General features: G+C 41.9%; 1 long non-coding RNA gene across 2 annotated transcripts; it reads left to right on the top strand.

The window, feature by feature from the left end:
* Positions 1-1,203: 1,203 nt before the first annotated feature.
* Positions 1,204-17,780, top strand: LOC145589521 (uncharacterized). 2 transcript variants are annotated; one of them, XR_014101705.1, is made up of 4 exons: positions 1,204-1,302; positions 1,562-1,846; positions 11,600-11,757; positions 12,641-12,864. It is a non-coding gene; the product is annotated as an uncharacterized LOC145589521 (long non-coding RNA). The 2 variants fall into 2 exon arrangements; XR_014101704.1 differs by lacking the exons at positions 11,600-11,757; positions 12,641-12,864 and adding an exon at positions 17,341-17,780.
* Positions 17,781-19,187: the final 1,407 nt, after the last annotated feature.

Below are 19,187 nucleotides of genomic sequence, written 5' to 3'. Positions count from 1 at the left end.
CACAAACACTAGGGAATTAGGATCCACATGCACTCACAATAGACATGATAATTGGATAGGAGATTGACAAATCGAACAATATAAGGGAAAATAGTAATTGCAATTAAAAGGACTCGATAGGCTATTTCCAAGTGTCAAACTAAGGGTCTCTACGAATGAATAGCTAGGAACATCACAAATCAAGTTCAATCCATAAATGTAATTTCCAAATCAATATGTCATATCAATGGAGAACTACAATGCAATCTAGCATGAGAATCAAGGTTAGATACTCCTCAACAAATCAAACACATGCACAATTTCTATCAACCAATTTAATCACAATATTAAATCAATCAAAATCCCCCAATTAGCTATGATCTATCATTAATGCATGGTTCATCACATCCCTAGCAAAGAATCTACTCACTACACATTGTAGAAATGAAGAACAAACTAAACAAGTCATCAAAATCATCATCAACATTGCAATCAAATTATCAACAATTAAATCAATCAATCAACTTGAAATTCAACAAAATATCAAAATCAAACACTAAGATTGTATTAAAGAGAAAGAAATTCTTACACTACAACAAATGATCACTTGTGCCACGAATTACGCCACGGGAATTCAAGATTCGTGGCATAAATTCACCTAGCCACGGGAAAAAAGAACTATGATACAAAACCTAAATAAGAAGAATAATTTATGCTACGGGTATTATATTCTCGTGGCAAAAATCACTCTTGAGCCACGAATAATGATTTTCCCGTGGCAAACCTTACATTTGTGCCACGAGTACCATTTTTCCCATGGCCAACTTTCCATTTGTGCCATGAGGAGCTCTTTACCCATGACAAACTTTAAATTACACACGACCATGGGTGATAATTTTTCTATGACAAGCATACACTTATGCCACAGTTTTTGCTATGAAATAAAATTTATGTAGTTAGATCTAATCATTTCATGAAAAAGGAAGAAATTATAGCATACAATTACTTTACTAAAAATATACTTGTATATTTACATGACAATTTTCACCAAAAAAAATAAATTTACATGACAATTAAATTGGACAAGTGATGAGAATCGATACCAGAATCACTTGGAAGCGCAAGGAGAGCTCTTATCACTAAAATATAATAATAAAAAAATTATATATATTTTTGTAAAAAACTCCGTATGTTTTTAAAAAATATATATATATCAGATCAGTCCAGCGATCCTCTCTCTTTAAGTCTTAACGTTCTCCGTTGAAGCGCACTCAACGTTCTCTATTGAGTCGGTTCCTGTTCTCCATTGAAGTAGGTTCTAAGGTCAGATGTCACTTCCTTATTCTCATCATCCAATTTAAATTTTACAGTCTAGGGTTTTATCATTAATTTTATTCTCAGTTCTCACAATTTAGGGTTCACTCTTTCCTTTCTTACATTTCTATCGATCTTTTTGACGTGTTTTTGTTATTTAGGGTTTTTAGTTACTTAGATCTTGAATTTAATCTTCTGTTTTGTCATATTTGCTTTTGTGAATTTTTTTTTAATGATTAAATTCTTTGTCTTTTGCCCCAAATCAAAGGAAGCCACGACCACTAACTTTCGGCCAGATAGAGGGGGTGGCAAGCGATTACTCCGTCCTGATTCCGGTGGTGTTGGCGGTGGCACTGGCGGTGGGGTGGCAACCCCTCTATCTCACTCATATGCCACAAGAGCATATGAGTGACAAGCCACGACCAATAACTTTCGGCCAGATAGAGGGGGTGGCAAGCGACTACTCCGTCCTGATTCCGGTGGTGTTGGCGGTGGCACTGGCGGTGGAGTGGCAACCCCTCTATCTCACTCATATGTCACAAGGATTTTGATTGTATGATTTTCATTCTCTCTTCCTTTTTCTTAGTTTTGTTTGAGGTAATCATTCTTATTTTGTTTTCTCTTTGAGATTAATTAATGAATATGTTGTTAACTGGTCCATTTTTTTGTGGGTACTCCAAATTATTAAAGTTAGTGACTTTAAATTGAATATTTTTTGCTATCTATCTCTCTCCTTGGTTTTTTATGGCCGGTTTTTTCTACAGTTTGATTAATTATGTTTTATTAATAGTGTTTGATTCAATTGATTGGAGATTTGAGTTTATGTTTGTGCTTGATTTTCAGAATATGGGTTTTTTTTAGTTCTTGTCTAAACTTTGTATTATGGGTAATTTCTTGAATTGTATTTATTACAATTACATTGTGATTAAATTATACCGGTCAAAGTTGAAAAGATATGATCATAAAGAAAAAATGTGATCTAATATTTTTAAACAGAAAGAATTTCTCTATTGCTTTTATTCCTAAACTACCTTACCATTTCCTGGACATTAGTTCTTTTTATGGCCTATGATACATATGATGCACACTGTTGGAAGCTCAATAATGATTGTAGCTCAATTGAAAAATAAGTTTTAAATCTTTTACTACCGTGTATGATGCAATGTTGTTAGAATTTTGTGATGATTTTTACTACCTTTGAAACATGATTATAGTTTGATATTCTTTAAATGAATGACAGTATTTTGATTGTGGAATTGTGCCCCTAACTTAATATGGGCCTAAATCTTTGCCTTTCTCCTCGTGCATATTTCTTTGCTCACCTTATAAATCTTTAACAGAAATAGCCTCTCTAATGTTGCGTCATTGTTTTAGCTTTCTAATTCCTAACCACTGCGTTAAAGTAAATGGTAGGTTCGTAAGAGGAATTGGAATAATGTTATGAATTAAAGATATGATTGGCACTTGGATGTCATATCTGCTTTTTTGTCTACTTCCACTGGTAGCTTCTGTTTCTATTTTCAATAATCCGTCATGCACTTGTGCACTTTAGGCTGCTGCTAGCTATGCTCCTTAACTTATTGTTCCAGGTGTGGATCTAAGGGTTCTGCTAGCACGAGCAGGGTCCCGTCGACGCCCTGCGCAAGGCAACACGCGTAAACTGCCCTCGGGGATGGCTCGAGGAACCCTCCTCCGATGCTTAAGTTAGAATGTGTTTAGAGAGAGAAAGTGTACTTAGAGAGATAGAGAGAGTGTGATAACTTGTGTGTCTAACCTCTTTTCCATTGTACTTTGCCCTCTATTTATAGGTGTACGATCTACTTTGTAGAGAGTCATACTTGGCCAGCCTGCAGACTGCTATCAGGCTGAGGAGCCCCTTCGACTATCCTTCCAGTGGTGAGTGCGCACCCTAGGCAGTCTGGGAGCCCGGTAAAAGCTCAGCAGGAGCTATCCTATACTACTAGCTCCTCAAGAGGTGTTAGGTCATTCATGCCGGCTCTAACTTCCGCGGTGAATCCTTTTTTAATGGTTCCAGTTGGAGAAAATAGCTCAGCATGAGCTATCCCCTACAACTAGCCCCTCAAGAGGTGGTATGAGGTCACTAAGATATTCTGAGCGCATGGTCTTATCGGTCGTTGCTCAGCTAAACTACCTCGTATACCACTAGCCCATCAAGTCTCTAGATTGACGACTCGATTCTGAGACTTGAGTGGTCATGCCGGAGGTTGGTGGAAATGCGTTGCGTTTGATCGTTTCGTTTATTCCTGCTGATGCTACAGGAACTATTTTTCCTTGATTAGAATTTAATTATTTTGTCAAGAATTTGAGACATGACGAACTCGTAGGGAAGAATTTCGATTACTCCCGCCGAAGTGTGAGAAATGACGAACTTTAGGGAGGAATTTCGATTACTGTCGCTGAAGTCTGAGAAATGACGAGCTTGTAGGGAGGAATTTCGATTACTGCCGCTGAAGTCTGAGAAATGACGAGCTTGCAGGGAAGAATTTCGATTACTCCCGCTGAAGTCTGAGAAATGATGAGCTTGCAGGGAGGAATTTCTATTACTCCCGCTGAGTCTGAGAAATGACGAGCTTGCAGGGAGGAATTTAAGTTACTCCCGCTAGTCTGAGAAATGACGAGCTTACAGAGAGGAATTTCGATTACTCCCGCTGAATTCTGAGAAATAATGAGCTTGTAGGGAGGAATTTCGATTGCTCCCGCTGAATTTTTTTTTTTTTTTTTTTTTTTTACGGGAAGGATGTTTTGCATGAGTGGGACATGCATCGGCCATCTGAGTGGTCAATTATTTTTACTGAGGTGACATGACGGTTTGGCTTTATTGCGTTCTCAACCGCCTATTTACTCCCTATTTAATTCACTGTCCCCTCCCCTTTCTTTTCTTTTTACCATCTTCATTTTTTCATCTTCCCCTTTCCCTTTTCAAATTTCTCGCTCTTCATCTTCTCCACAAACGCGCGTCATTCCTTCATTACCGTTGTAAGTTCTCGTCTTTCTCGTCTTCGTTCTTGCTTCATTTTTTTTGTTCGCTCATTTTCTCTTACTCTTTCGTTTCACTGAATTTTCTTGCTTTGTGGTTGCAGTTTGAAACCCTGTTCTCCGTTTAGTTTCTTGGGTCGCCATTGTCGTTGTGCTTCGTTACTTCTGCAACCTTTTGTCATAAAGGTATTTACTTTGTACTTTTCCTTGTATGTGTATGCCCAATTTTATTTCTTTTTGTAATTTCTTCCGCCAAATTGTGTCTTTTGATCAATTTTGATTGTCTGCATCCAATTCATTCCCTTCTGTTATTGTATTTGTATTCTCAATTCTTTCTTTCGATTCTTGCGTTGCTTTTCTGCATTCTCTCTTTTAGGATTAGACAGATCTTTGGTTTTTAGCACCCCATTTATCTTCGTCTTCTTTGGGGGGATTTTTTGTCTTTGTAGATCTTATTTAGGATGTCTGACGCTTCTGATAGTCAAAACATGAGTGAGCCTCTCGTGGCCACTGAGTCAGGCTCTCCTTCAAAGTCATCTCACTCAGTTGAGTGCTCTGCGCGCACTCCTTTTGTTTCCCCTGCTTCTCCCCCCTTTCTTTTACAAACAGTTACGCCTTTCGATAGTCCATCTGCTGCGGGCAGGGCGAGTACTCTGCAGCTTCTCCTGCTGTACCTGAGTTGGGTAGTAGTCGCCCTGCTAAAAGCAGCGCTTTCCGTCTTTTTTGGCCTGGACCACGTCCTGACTTCTTTGACCCTTATTGCGAGCGGGAGCTTATTCAGGACGAGGTACTTGTACCCCATCTCCCTCGTTTAAGGAGGCACGCGTTGCGCCATGAGATTTTAGGTGACATGGTCAAGGCTAATCCCCCTGATGTTTCTCTTGTTAGTCCCATTCCCCATGTTCAGCCTTTAAACAGTTTTGCTTGGCTTGATGACATGGATGATGTAAATCGGTTTGACCATTATGTAGTACGAGGTGGTAACGCTGCAACTTCTTCACCATCTCCTTCTCCAACTGTGAATATGAGCGGGGTGGCTGGATCTCCTGGTGAGAGTGCTTTCTACGACTGTCAGCCCATCTATGTAGAGGAGCCTATTGAAGAGGACAAACCTGACTTCTTTTTGGGCGAAAGGTGTCATGGCCCCAAGAATTGCGTGCTGGATTCCAACTTGCGTAAAGATGCAAGGAAGTTAGACCTCGCTGTTGTGGGGCAGAAGTTCTACGGTTTTGGTTAGGGCTACAAACTTGTTTTGCCAGTTGAGGGCTCCAAGTTATCTACTCCTCCTGCTGGTCATATTGTCGTCTTTGCTTCCCAACTGAACTTAGGCTTGAGAGTCCCTCTTGACCCTACTTTGGATAAGGTCTTTCAGGCTTTCAACCTTTACCTTGCTTTATTACATCCTGCTTCTCTACACACTTTGATATGCTTATTGTGGTTCCTGTGCTTTTGGAGGTACCCAAAATCACTACATCTGTTCAAATCTCTGATGAGCCTGAAAAGGTCATCTTCTGGTTCTGAGTCTGGGTGGTATTACGTGGCTCCCAAAGAGGGTCGAGTTTTATCTTACCTTAAATTTGGTCGTTTTAGGGACTGGAGAGGCAAGTTTTTCTAGGTTGCAGTGCCTTCCTCTTTTACCATGCCACGCAATTTCAGGGAGATTCGTACTAGCTTTCCTACTAGGAGTTGAGTCAGTCTCCCTACTACCACTACGTGCCATGATCTATAGAAGGTTAGATTTTATATTTCTAGATTTTTCTTTTTGGGAAGGCCCCTACCGGATTTATGAAGAAGTAAGAGACGGCACCTACCGCCTGGAAACTCCAGACGGCAGGCGCGTGCCTAGAACTTGGAATGTAGACAATTTGAAAAAGTACTACTTTTGAGATTTGTAATGTTTGTAAACAAGAAGTAAATTAATGAGAAATCGCCTTTTGTTTTCACTTGTTTATTTCTCTGAGTTTGTCACTTGAAAATTGAATTAACGTCTGATTGACGAGAGGCCAACGGCCAGATAATTAAGCTAAGCACAAAACCGCTTAGTGGCTATACAGCCGCAGAAGGCCAATGGCCGGATGACTGCTTTTCCCATAAATTCGCCTATCCCAACATGGACAAAGGCGTTCGGCGACACCCCTCCGGGTGCAATCGTCGCAGAGAGAAGCCAACCTGCTTACTTTACATACCAATGCAGGCGGCCACGATTGGACGGCTGAATCAGCCAACCATAGCCGTCTGACCTGAACAGTCTAAGGAACGACCAAGTTTCGGAACCCGGATGTCCAATGAAATCAGTCGGCGACCGACTGAAGTTCTTACTTAGCATTTTTTCTTTTTAAATTGCATACATCCTCGTTTGGGGCAAAAGAGTTGTGCAATGGCTATACAATCTCTACCTAGACGGTCAACACCGTCTAGATAGTGACTAGAACGCCTGTTAATGTACGGCTGTGCACTTGGTTTGGGGCAATCACAACTGTGATTGATTGACTTACAAACGTATCAAGCTCTATGCAGCATCAGACGTTCCCAAGTAAATCAAAGAACTCCACTTGAAACCAACCACACAGCCGTCCAGGGGCAAGGACAGCTGTATACTTTTGATAAGTTAGGCAGAGATCGCCGCATGCTTTTGATAAGTTAGGCAAATATTGAAAATGCAAAAAATTGAAATGAAATTGAAGTGCAAACACAAGCGCAAAGTAATAAAAACCAACTCAGTCGGTGCATTCATTGAATTTCCACCCAGCCAAACGGCTGTGATGGATTAAATGTTAACCGGACCCCGTCCGGGTAAAGGAAATTGTTTGACAACACGGCCCTACAGCCGGTAAAGATACAAATATACTCGGCACACAGGCTGGAAAAGCAAGTTTGGTGGCATACTGCCGCAGATAAATAAAAAAAAAGAAAGAAATTGGCACACAGCCGCTGAATTCATTGCCCCGCAGACGGTCCCTCCTGGCCCTTCTCCCCTTCTTTTTCAGTCTCGGGGGCTTCAGGCTCAGGGTGCTCAGTGTTGGCCCAGGCGAGGAAAGACTCAGGCTCTGGCTCACCCTTCTCTCTCAGGTATATCACCTCTTCAGCATATTTGTAAGCCAGAGCCCAGACGCCATAATCCTTGTTTGGATACAAGGCAGCCAGGCGATCTTCATCATGGCCTCGCTGTCGGCGGCCATCTCAGCTACCAGGCGGTTTTGATCCGCCTACAGAGTCGCTCGGAAGTTATCCTGAGCTTTGGCCCCCTCCTTCTCCAGCTTGGCAACCTTGCCCTTCATATCAGTGTTCTCTTTCGAGACACCCGGAAGCTTCTCAAGGTCCTCCTGAGCCTTCTAGAGGTCCTCCCTGAGCTTGGGGAGGTCCTCCTCCGCCTGTTTCTGGGCCGTCTCTACATCCGCCGCCTTCTGCTTGGCCGCCCGCAAGTCCGCCTCCAGCTCTTGGATCTTGGCCGCCTGTGTCATTTGGGTTGCTTTAGTTTCAAGATCGTCAATGATACACGAGTATAAAGCAACATTATTGGCGTCCGAGGCGGACTGCTTGACCCGTCTTACCTCATCCCGCTTGCGGGTGTAAGGACGCTTGAGCCCGTCTACCCGTAGAAGAGCCTGCAAAAGCAAACAGGGTTAGCACTGCAGGCGGAGAAAAACTTGGAGAAAAAATGATTCAAAATTATTCAAGTGTCTTATCTCAGCCAGGAGGGACAAGATACGTTCAAGATTGAACGTCTCAATCCCCGGGATAGCATCCTTATCCCGCTTGCTCACAGCCTCCAGCATGGCCTTGGCGTGCTTCTGGACGTCTGGCCAGCGAGGTGATTGATATGCACCACAATCAGCGTCAGAGTGTGAAACTAAAGCAGCAACAATTTGGTTCCGACCGTCTGAGGATGACGTCTGTTGGGAGTGTGATTTCACTCGCAACGGCCACCCCAGCTCAGGCGGGGATTCAAAAGGGTTCTTACCTGCAGAGCCGGCCAGACGAGAGCCGCTGGCAGGTGCGGTGAACCCCCCGGTTGCATATAGGGGTTGGCGAGGTCGAGGCCTAGGGAGCCACTCACCTTCTCCGTTCTTCCCCCTATCCGCATCTGAGTCTTCCCGCCTGGGGCGTTGGGAGTAGCGGTGGAGGCTGCCTTTTTCGAGGACTTGCTGGGGTTAGAGGCGGTGGTCTCCTCCCTTGCCCGTTTGAGATTTTTCTTAAACGTCTTATCCACCTCTCCCCCATAAGAAAATAAACAAGTTTATGTTAGCATTCGAAGAAAGCAAACTTTGAAAGCAAACTCAAGAAAAGAGTCAGACGTTTACCTTGGCCCTGAGTTCCCTCGCCTGAGCCTCGGCCAGGTCTCTGCGAATTTGAGCAGAGGACCGCCTGGGAGTCTTCTCGTCTAGCAACATGTTCAACGCTTCTTCTGCAAAAAACAAAAAGGAATTGGTTAGTACATCATTAAAAACGATTCCGATACAAAAGTACTACAGACGGATATTGATTCAGGCGCATACGTCTGGTGAACATGTGCCCTAGCCCGCAGGCGGCTAGGAAGCATTCGTCCCTGAGCCAGGCACTCTCAGGGATCCAGTTTCTGGGGACTTTTATTGTCTCCCCGGTTGACAGTGTGGCGTCTGTGAGGCCGAAGAAGTCAGCCTCAATTATTTTATCGAAGTCCTCATTCGGGATCCGGGGCAGACAGCATTTCCGACCCAGAAGGTCGGGCTTTTTATTGTATTCGCGGAGCTCGCAATTCTCCCGCCTGGTTGGGGCCGTCAGCAGGTAGAACCTGTGCTTCCAGCCATCAAATTTGGAGACCTTATCTAAGGTCATCATATATTGATGAAACGTGGTCAAAGTATACCACGCTCTGTACCCTCCTGGGCTGCGGCTAAGATAGTGCATCTTAGCAAAAGCTTCCTAGCCGGGGTGAATTCCTTGGAACTCACAGGCGGCAACATACCCTAGAATGTTTGCCCAAGAATTGGAGGTAAGTTAACAGACTCTGAGGCCGTAGCCTCTCAAGATTGCCTTCACCGCCTGGTGAAGGGGGAAGCGCAGACCAGCCTTGAACGCCGCCTCGTAACAGCCGAAGTAGCCGTTGGCGTTTCGTTCAGTGTCTTCCCAAGAAATGGTGCCGTCTGCAGGAGGCACCCTTATTTTGTACCTGTCTCCTAACAGGTGTACTTTCAAAAAAATTTCAAGGCCTCTTTCCATGAGGTCCCTGTCTTTGTTGGAGACGTGGATCCTGTAGGGATCGTCCTTCTCATTCCACTTCTTCCTCTCTTCTTCCTCGCTATCCTCAAGCGGGGGAAGATCATCACTGCTCTCAGAAGAGGAGACGGTAAATCCGCTCCCCGTCTCCTCCCCAGAATGGGAGACAGAAGCTGAGGCGGCCTCCTCACCGGGTCGCACTCGTCTAAAAACGAGTCTGGAGGAGTTGGGGGGCCACGCGGAGGGGATCTCTCCGGAGCCGTCTGGTGTTCTGAGCCAGACGTCTCTCCCTTAGGCGTTTGGCCGCCTGAGCCTTCGCTCCTATAATTCGGATCATGTGCCGTCTGCATAGTCCGAGCCATTGTGTCCTGCACAGACGTACAAATGGTCGGAATCCAAGCATGAGGGTGGTCCCAACATCCTGAGACGGCACTACCAATCCTAGACTCAGCCATTCCTGGTGAACGGCTGGATTCTAACCTAGGTTGTGTCGTGTGTGTTGGTGATGAATCCATTTATTGCAAGAAATATGTACAAGCGGTAAAATGAAAAAGAGCTGAGAGTGTCAGAGTCAGTTGCTTTAGATTTGAGATATGAAGGTAGACGGGTCCGCCTGTGTTGAGAAGAATGAGTTTTCTTAAAACTTGCGCTTGACTCAAACGGATGACTTCTGCTCTCTCTTTCAAGATTCTCTCAAAGTTCTCTCTGAAAATTTTTGTGAAACGTACAAAAATAATGAGGGTAAACGGCTATATAAGGAGGGTAAATTAAGGGGTATTCCTGTAATTTACTCAGATGGTGAACAGTAAAATTTTGGCGGTAAAATTACCACCAATCACAGAGTGACGCGTGTCACAGATGCCACGTGGCGTGCCACGTCACATCTGTGAGGGGCAAATGTTTAGGGTAATTTTACCCCGCCATGTGGACCAACCAGAGGGTGACACATGTTAGCCCCAGGGTGGTCCAAAGTGGACCTATCCCTGCTTAACACGTGTCATCCCAGATATTTGGAGGATGACGGCCTTCAGGCCGAAATCTCGAGAAAGCCGTAAAACGGCGCAGCCCACCACTGATTAGGGTTCTGTGACCTAATCAGGGGCACAATTCCCAAGGACCCTATAAATAGGGAGATTCCCCTCTTTTGGAGGGCACGTTCTACCATTTATTACAAACTGTCCCTTTGATAGAGACAACTGAGCTTGCAACCCGAGCAGATCCCCATCTAAATTTCCGCACCTTTTTCTCTCATTTCAAGTTACTAACTTGATCGTCGGAGGCGGAGCACCTACCAACTGGTGTCTCCGTTTGTCTTGCAGGTACAGGCTGCACCGGACCAGTCTTGGAGCTGTAACTCTCCCGAGGGACAAAAATACCCAAAACAGGTATGAATTTTAATTTCAACATCTCCTAAGGGATTTTGTCAAGAGTGCAAGTACTCATAAAAGCTACAACAGAGAACTATAGTATCTGAATTCTATGTATACAACTCACAAAACCCTTTTTAGATGTGCATCCATGGCCACTAGCTGGACTTGTGCATTCTCACTTTCACCCCACCATTTTTCTTCTATTTTTTTTCTTCTGTTACTAAAGGTGGAGCTCCCTTAAAAAAAAATCCCATATTACTTAGGTATAAATCATGCTCTTGGTTTCAGATTTTGATGTGAAATTTAATTAGATTAATTGATTAAAGTTTATGATTTTGTGACCCACTTTTTTTAGCAATTCGGTAAGTTTTTGTTAACTGGGTTTATTTGAGAATGCAATTTAGATGTGGGGTTATTGTTTTCATCATTGTTCTCTAAATTAGAAGGTATATATAATTGTATGGGTAATTCAAGAATCCTTAGAGGAATGTAAGAAAATTGATTTAAACAAACCAGGCATTTGAAATTGATGGTTTTGAACTGCAGCATATGATTGAGGTTATTTGATTCTAAATCTAGATTGCTAACATTTGGTTGGCAGCTCTTGTTGAAGTTTGTCAGCAAAGTCCCTTTTCTCTCTCTTTAACTGTAGTGTTTGCAAACCTGAGATGAGCTGTTATCATTAAATTTGATCGATTTCTTGTCTCTAATGCTTGGTTGTTGTGATATGACATGACACCCAGCACTTTGAATGTATCAAGCACGAAAAGAAATCCAATATGATCGTTGTCCTTAGGCTTGAGTGAAACTGTTTTGGGGAGAAAGTAGAGTATGAAATTGAAATGGATCGTGTGCATGGAATGTTGAAGAATTGAACTTGGAATAAACAATTGTGGCTTTGGTAATGCTTCCTATATAATTTCAACTTTTGTCATTTATTCTCATCAAACCTAAAAATGAATTCTATTGATATTTGTTATTCATTTTAATTTTGGTGTAATCCTTTGGAAACTTGGAAAGAGTATTTGCAATTGCAAATTGATCAATTTTTGTTAATTCCCTTCTTTTTCTGATTTCACCTTTTTTTTAATACCTAGATTTGTAAATGTTAAATTATGGTATTGTGGGTGTGGTTCACTTTGTGACAGGTAGCTTTTAATATGCATGATTTAAGCTTAGAGTTAATTAATTGAAGTGGTGATTAGTTTGAAATAGGATAGATGGAATTTGTTGCATTAACAATGGTTGTGAATTTGTGGTTCAAGTTATGATGGATTTAGTTAGCCTTAATTGCCCTGATTATATCATAGAATTATTGGAAGATCGATAAAATATTATTATGTTTGTTAGATCCTGTAAATTGATGTAAGAAGTATCATACATTTCTTTTTCAAATTATGATAGTTTCTATATGATGCATTATGCTAGATTCCAATTTCTTAGGAGGAACTCCATATTTTTTGAATTGAATTACTCAACCTTCGAGTCTATGAAAAATTGTTAATGGTTGGATATCTTAGCTGTATGCTCTTAAATGATCTTTATTTTCCTAAACTATGCTCGATTAATATCAAAGGTACTACATTACTAATGGGTGTTTGTCTATTTTCTTTCCTTAATCTTGGATGAATGTAAAAATTGTTCTATGAATCTGGTTATTTGTCCGTTTTGCATGCCATACTAGCCAAAAGTTTTAAATCTTCATCTTTGTTTAGATTTCAATTATTTTCATAATTTTTGAAAAATAATTATTGTTTGAATTTGTTATTTAATTGGTATATTAGGGTGAAAGTACATGGAAGTGAGATATATGTTGAAGACAGACAAGAGTTGCTCTATTAGAGTTGTAGATTTTCTATTCTATTACAATCCCTTCCTCATGTACTAAATTAGATACAAACAATTACTAGTATTAATAATGTACTAAATTGTGAATTTATTTAGGATCTTAAGGGAAGATACATTATGTACTGATATCATTGGATATTGTTTTTTTGGATTTTGATGAGCTCACATGCGTAAAGCTATAAAATCAATTTACATCTATATTTATGTTCTACTTTTTATTAGACTAATTGTTATCTATTGTTGAGTTCAACGTTGATTCATTTTAATTCTTTTAATTTATATGTTATAATTTTCACAATGTTAGTCTTTAAGATATTAAGCAACACTTTTATATTATTACTAACAAATATAACAAGTGAAAGGTGGTTGTATATTATCACATAAGAATATAGTTTTGAATTGTTTTCTAAGGATGCAATAATTTTAACTTGTTGCCTTTCTAAAGTTGTTGACTTTTCTATCATTTTACCTTGGATTTAAAAACTGTTTTCTTTGAATAAAAATGTGTTGCCTTATGAATAGACAACGGAGCATAAAATACACCTCATATGTGTTGCCTTAGCTAGAAGGCAACACTTTTTTTTTTTTTTTTATATTAGGCAATGATTTTTCACTGTTCCCTTTGATTAATTTTGTTGTAGTGTTACCTCATGTACCTCTAGCCCTTCAAGTCTTTGGATTGACTACGTGATTCTGAGACTTGCGAGGTCACGCTGTAAGTTGGTGGAGATGCGTAGCGTTATTGCTTGTTAATAGTGCCTTTCTTTTGCCTGTGACGTGCATGCCTTTCGTGTATCAAAGGACATTTAATTTTATTCCTGCTGATGCTAGAGGAATACTTAATCTTTTGGAAGGGACTTTTATTGTTCCTTCTGGGATTTGAGACATGACGAGCCTACGAGGATGAATTTCGATTACTTCCGCTGTAGTCTGAGAAATGTCGAGCTTGCAGGGAGGAATTTCGATTACTCTCGCTGATGTCTGAGAAATGACGAGCTTGCAGGGAGGAATTTCGATTACACTCGCTGATTTTTGAGAAATGACGAGCTTGCAGGGAGTAATTTCGATTACTCTTGCTAAAGTCTGAGAAATGACGAGCTTATAGAGAGGAATTTTGATTACTCCTGCTGAAGTCTGAGAAATGACAAGCTTATAGGGAGGAATTTCGATTACTCCCGTTGAAGTCTGAGAAATGACGAGCTTGTAGGGAGAAATTTCGATTACTCCCGCCGAAATCTGAGAAATGACGAGCTTGAAGGGAGGAATTTCGATTACTCCCGCTTAAGTCTGAGTAATGACGAGCTTGCAAGGAGGAATTTCGACGAGCTTGCAGGGAGGAATTTCGATTACTCTCGCTGAAGTTTGAGAAATGACGAGCTTGCAGGGAGGAATTTTGATTACTCCCGCTGATTTTTTTTTTTTTGGCGGGAATAATGTTTTGCATAAGTGGGACACATGTCAGTCAACTGAGGGTCAGTTTATTTTTACTTAAGTGACATGGCGGTTTGGCTTTATTCTTTACTCAACCGCCCATTTATTTCCCCATTTAATTCACTGTCCCTCTTCCTTTTCTTTTTACCTTCTTCATTCTTCATTTTCCTCTTTCCTTTTTTAAAAGTTTTGCCTTCATTTTCTTCACAGACGCGCGTTGTTCCTCCATTGTTGTTGTAAGTTCTCGTCTCTTTCATTTTCTCTCGTCCTTGTTTTTATTCCACTTTTTTGTTTTGTTTGTTTACTTTCTCTTACTCTTCATTTTCATTGAGATTTCTTGATTTTTTATTACAATTTGAAACCTTGTTCTTCGCTTGGTTTCCTGGTGTCGCCATTGTTGTTGTGCTTCGTTGCATCTGCAACTTTTTGTCGTAAAGGTACTTTCTTTGTGCCTTTTCTTGTATGTATGTACCCAATTTCATTTCCTTTTGAGTTTTATCTTCGCAAGATTGCGTCTTTTTGATCAATTTTGATTATCTTTATCCAATTCTTCCCCTTCTGTTGTTGTACTTGTACTCGCAAGTCCTTTCTCCCAATTCTTGCGTTGCTTTTTCTACGCTTGTTCCTTTGGGATTTGACTGATTCTTGATTTTTTGGCACCCCATCTTCTTCATCTTCTTCCCAAGGCTTTTTTGTGTTTGTAGATTTTAGAATGTCCGATGCTACTGACAGTCAAAATATGAGTGAGCCTTATGTGGCCACTGAGTCAGGCTCTCCTTCTAAGTCAACTCACTCAGGTAAGTGCTTTGCGCGCACTTCCTTTAGTTCTCCTGCTTCTCCCCCCCTTCCTTTGCAAATGGTTATGCCTTTCGATCGCGTTCCTGCTGAGAGCAAGGCGAGTACTATTGTGACTCCTCCTGTTGCACCCAGATCGGGTAGTAGTCGTCCTGCTGAGGGCAGCGCTTTCCGTCCTTTTCGGTCCAGACCTCGTCCAGATTTCTTTGACCCTTATTGCGAGTGGGTGCTCATTCAGGATGGGATTCCTTTATCCTATCTCACCCGTTTAAGGATGCGCGCGATGTGCCATAAGTAATTAGCTGACCAAGTCAAGGCTAATCCTCATGATGTTTCTCTTGTTAACCCCATTCCCCATGTTCAACGTTTAAACAGTTTTGCTTGGCTTGATGACATGGCTGACGTGAATCAGTTTGACCATTATGTATTGCGGGGTGGCAGCACTGCAACTTCTTCACCATCTCCTTCTCCTGCTGTTGCGAAGATGAGTGGGGTGGCTGAATTTCCCGATGAGTGTGCTTTTTACGACTGTCAGCCTATTTATGTGGAGGAGCCTGTTGAAGAGGGTAAAGCTGACTTCTTTCTGGACGAAAGGTTTCATGGCCCCAAAAATTGCGTGCTAGACTCCAATTGGCATAGGGATGCAAGGAAGTTAGATCTTGCTACTGTGGGGCAGAAGTTTTATGGGTTTGGTCAGAGCTACAAGCTAGTTTTGCCAGCTGAGGGCTCCAAGCTAACTACTCCTCCTGTTGGTCATATTGCTGTATTTGCTTCTCAGCTAGACTTGGGCTTGAGATTCCCCCTTGACCCTACTTTTGACAAGGTCTTTTGTGCCTTTAATCTTTGTATTGCTTTGCAACACCCTGCTTCTCTACACACTTTGATATGTTTACTGTGGTTTTTGCGATTTTGGAGGTATTTAGAATCGCTACATCTGTTCAAGTCCTTGATGAGCCTGAAAAGGTCATCTTCTGGTTCTGAGTCTGGGTGGTATTACATGGCTCCCAAAGAGGGCAGAGTCCTGTCTTACCCTAAGCTTGGTCGCTTTAGGGACTGGACTGACAAGTTTTCTAGGTTGCAGAGCCTTCCTCTTTTGCTGTGCCACCTAATTTTTGGGAGATTTGTACTAATATGGCTGGGGTTACTGTTTCTCCCATTGAATCTACTCGCGAAACAGATGCTTTTGATGCTATAGGGAGCAGGCACAGGTGATGCGAAGTTTCCCAAGTTCTTGCTACCAACTCCCTGTACATTGTGGGTAATGCACAGCTTTTTGCTATGCACTTGTGTTCTACCCATGAGCCTGGTAAGCCTTGTGTTCTGTTTATTTTATTTTTTAAGTGTTTTTCTACCTTTGCTTTTGTCTATGCTGCGCTCTTATGCCTTTTGCTTTTTCTCCTTTGCTGCCTCATTTTCAGGTTATGACAAGCTAGATAGGTGCATTCTTGGGTTAAGACACAACTAGAAGGATCCCCTCACTGCCACTCTTGATAATCCTCCATAACTTTTTGAGACTTTGGAGGTCTATGCTGGCTCTTTGAAGGGTGAAGTTCACTTGGCTCCAGCTGAGCTGAGAGCTGTTTTTGGCACTGAGACCGCCGCTGACCGTTTAGGGTCTAGTCGTGATGAAGCTGAGCCTTCATCTTCTACTGTTGGGGGTCGACGGGAAACTCGCCCTTCATTCTAAGATGACGCCGATCAGCCCACTCTCCATAAGATGACGCCGATCAGCCTGCTGCTAAAAAGGCCCGTACTTTTTCTACTCTCGACCCTTTTGTTTTTCACTCTGCCAGCACTGGGCTTCTTGGTGAGAATGCTGCTAAGGAGACTGACACTCAAAACTCTAGTGAACTTAATCGTTGTGTTCACCAGTTCTTGGGTGATATGTTTGAGAATCCTCTTTTTGAGACCTCATTTCTGCTTGAGGCACTTTCTGTCCTACTAGACCTATAAAGTTTGGGAAAGTTCCCATTGACGTTTCTCTTCGCCCTTTGCTATGCTCTGCTGGGGTTGAGAACGCTCCACTCCGCCCATTGATGAATGTTCGGGCTGACGAGTTCTTGTTTGTGGATAACCCATAAAATGGTGGCACCTTGGGTTATCGCCTTACTCAGGGCATCCTACTTCCCGTTGACTCTACTAGCAGCTTAGTCAGTCTCCCTACTGCCACAACGCGTCATGATTTGCAGAAGCTTAGCTTTTATATTTCTAGCTTTTCTTTTTTGCTCTATCTTCCTCCTTCTGCATATTTTCTTACTTTTGCCTTAGTTTGTTTTTACTGCTTTGCTTATTTGTCTCAGCTTGCTTGCTTTGCTTTGCTTGTTTGGTTCAGCTTGCTTTACTTGTTTGCCTGGGCTTGCTTTGCTTTGCTTTTGCCTTAGCTTATTTTTGTTCTTTTGTTTGTTTGTAGCTTACCAAGTCTGTTGGCGATTTGGCTAATGCCTTGCTTACAATAGAGAAGGAGTATCAAAATCAGAACTCAGCCCTTACTTAGAAGGATAAGGAAGTTCAACAGGCTCACTCTGAGAGGGATGCGATGGCTGGTGAGGTGGTTCCCATGAGAAAGAGGGTGGATGCCCTGCAACTTCAGCTAGGAGAATTCTAGCTCACTAAGACCAAATTGGCAGACTGCGAGGGACAATTAGAAACTTATCAAGCTAGGGTGCAAGCATTGGAAGCTGAGATGGCTGATTTGCGAGTTGGAAGGGAGAATGAGCTTGAAGCTGCTAAGAAAGAGGCACTTAGATCTTTTTTTCTTTCTTCAGCTTTGTGAATGTTGTAATTTTCTGCTGAATGTTTACTCTTTTGTGATGGGCAGAGGTTCAGCTTGTTAGTATATGTGTTTGATAACTCCTTTGTTATTTCGCTTATTGCTTATCTTGTTGCTAGTATGCTTGCTCAAGCCTGCTACTGAGTCATGGTATAGTGGTACCTAAACCTTAACTCATCAGCCCCTTTGGTGTGCTAGGTGAAGCCTCGTAGGTTGGGCTTTCCTGTTGCGATTATTTTTACTGCTCTCTAACTTTGCTCCCTGCTTGGCTGTATAGGGCTTCATTATCTCTTTACCCTTTATTACACTTGGTGGGAACTTCTCAAATTTTATGCCATTCGTCTTTTTATGATAAAGGCCTGTGCGTTATGTCATCTACTTAGTTTTTGTAGACTTATTCGTATGTCATTCAGCTTGTTCGGCTGCGACTTATTCGTATGTCATTCAGCTTGTTTGGCTGTGACTTATTATTTATGCTCCTTACTTATCTTTTGTAAGGGCTTATTACTGATCTATCTCCCTTCACCCCACAAAAGAGGTGAGTTGGGTGGGACCAAGAGAACCTTGGGTGTGCTCGCTCAGCCTGCTCCTTTGCCTTTCGTTCACCTTTCCCTGCTCAAGTTGAATATGCTAGGCCTCCTCCTCAGGCATCCCCGAGGTGGTGCCCTGTTTTACTTTGAGCGGGTAGGTTAAACTTAGGAAAGTGTGATCTTCACTTGCTTAATGATGTCTTGCTGCACCTTATTTTGATGCTTTCTGCTTTGACTTTAATGTTTGTATGGTATTTTCTGCATGTTAGTGTGCGATTGCTGTAGCATAACTTAACGAATTAACATGTTTAGGCAAGCTCACATAGTATACTCTTCGGGTAGAGGCTCGTATTTCATTGAATTCAAATGGCTTAAATTGCCTTGATTAAAATAGCATAATTTAAAACAAAGTTCATGCATAATTTAAACAAAGTTTTTCAGTTTCTACTTAGCCACATGCCTTTTAAACGAAATATTTCTGTAACACATCTGCGTTGAAACTATTCCTTAAGACCTGACCTTCTTGATCTGCAAGGAGGAAAGCACCTAGCCCTACTTGCTCATGGATGATGAAAAGACCTTCCCAATTGGCTGACAACTTTCCATGTTGATTTCCTCTTCCTACTGCAGACCTTCTGAGAACCAAGTCTCTAGGTAATATTTTCCGGTGCTTGACTCTTTTGTTGTAGGCCTTTGAGATTCTGCTTTTTTAGGATGCTAGCTTGAAAGCTGCTTTTAGCTGCATTTCTAGGAGAAAATCCAACTCTGGGACTAGGTCAGCCTAGAGGCCTTTATGCTCTTCCAGCGTTCTTTATAAGGCTTTTAAGGTCATCTTGTTTGCTGCTTCTGCTAGGCCGTTGCTCTGCGGGTGGCAGAATGAGGCGCTTGCATACTTGATATTCATCTTCCAATTAATCCTTGATGGTGTCACAATCGAACTGACATCCATGGTCAAAG

The sequence above is a fragment of the Chenopodium album genome, chromosome 17 (assembly GCF_948465745.1).
Source record: "Chenopodium album chromosome 17, dcCheAlbu1.1, whole genome shotgun sequence".
NCBI lineage: Eukaryota > Viridiplantae > Streptophyta > Magnoliopsida > Caryophyllales > Amaranthaceae > Chenopodium > Chenopodium album.
Note: the sequence above shows the minus strand (reverse complement) of the source record. Positions and strands in the feature narration are given on the sequence as shown.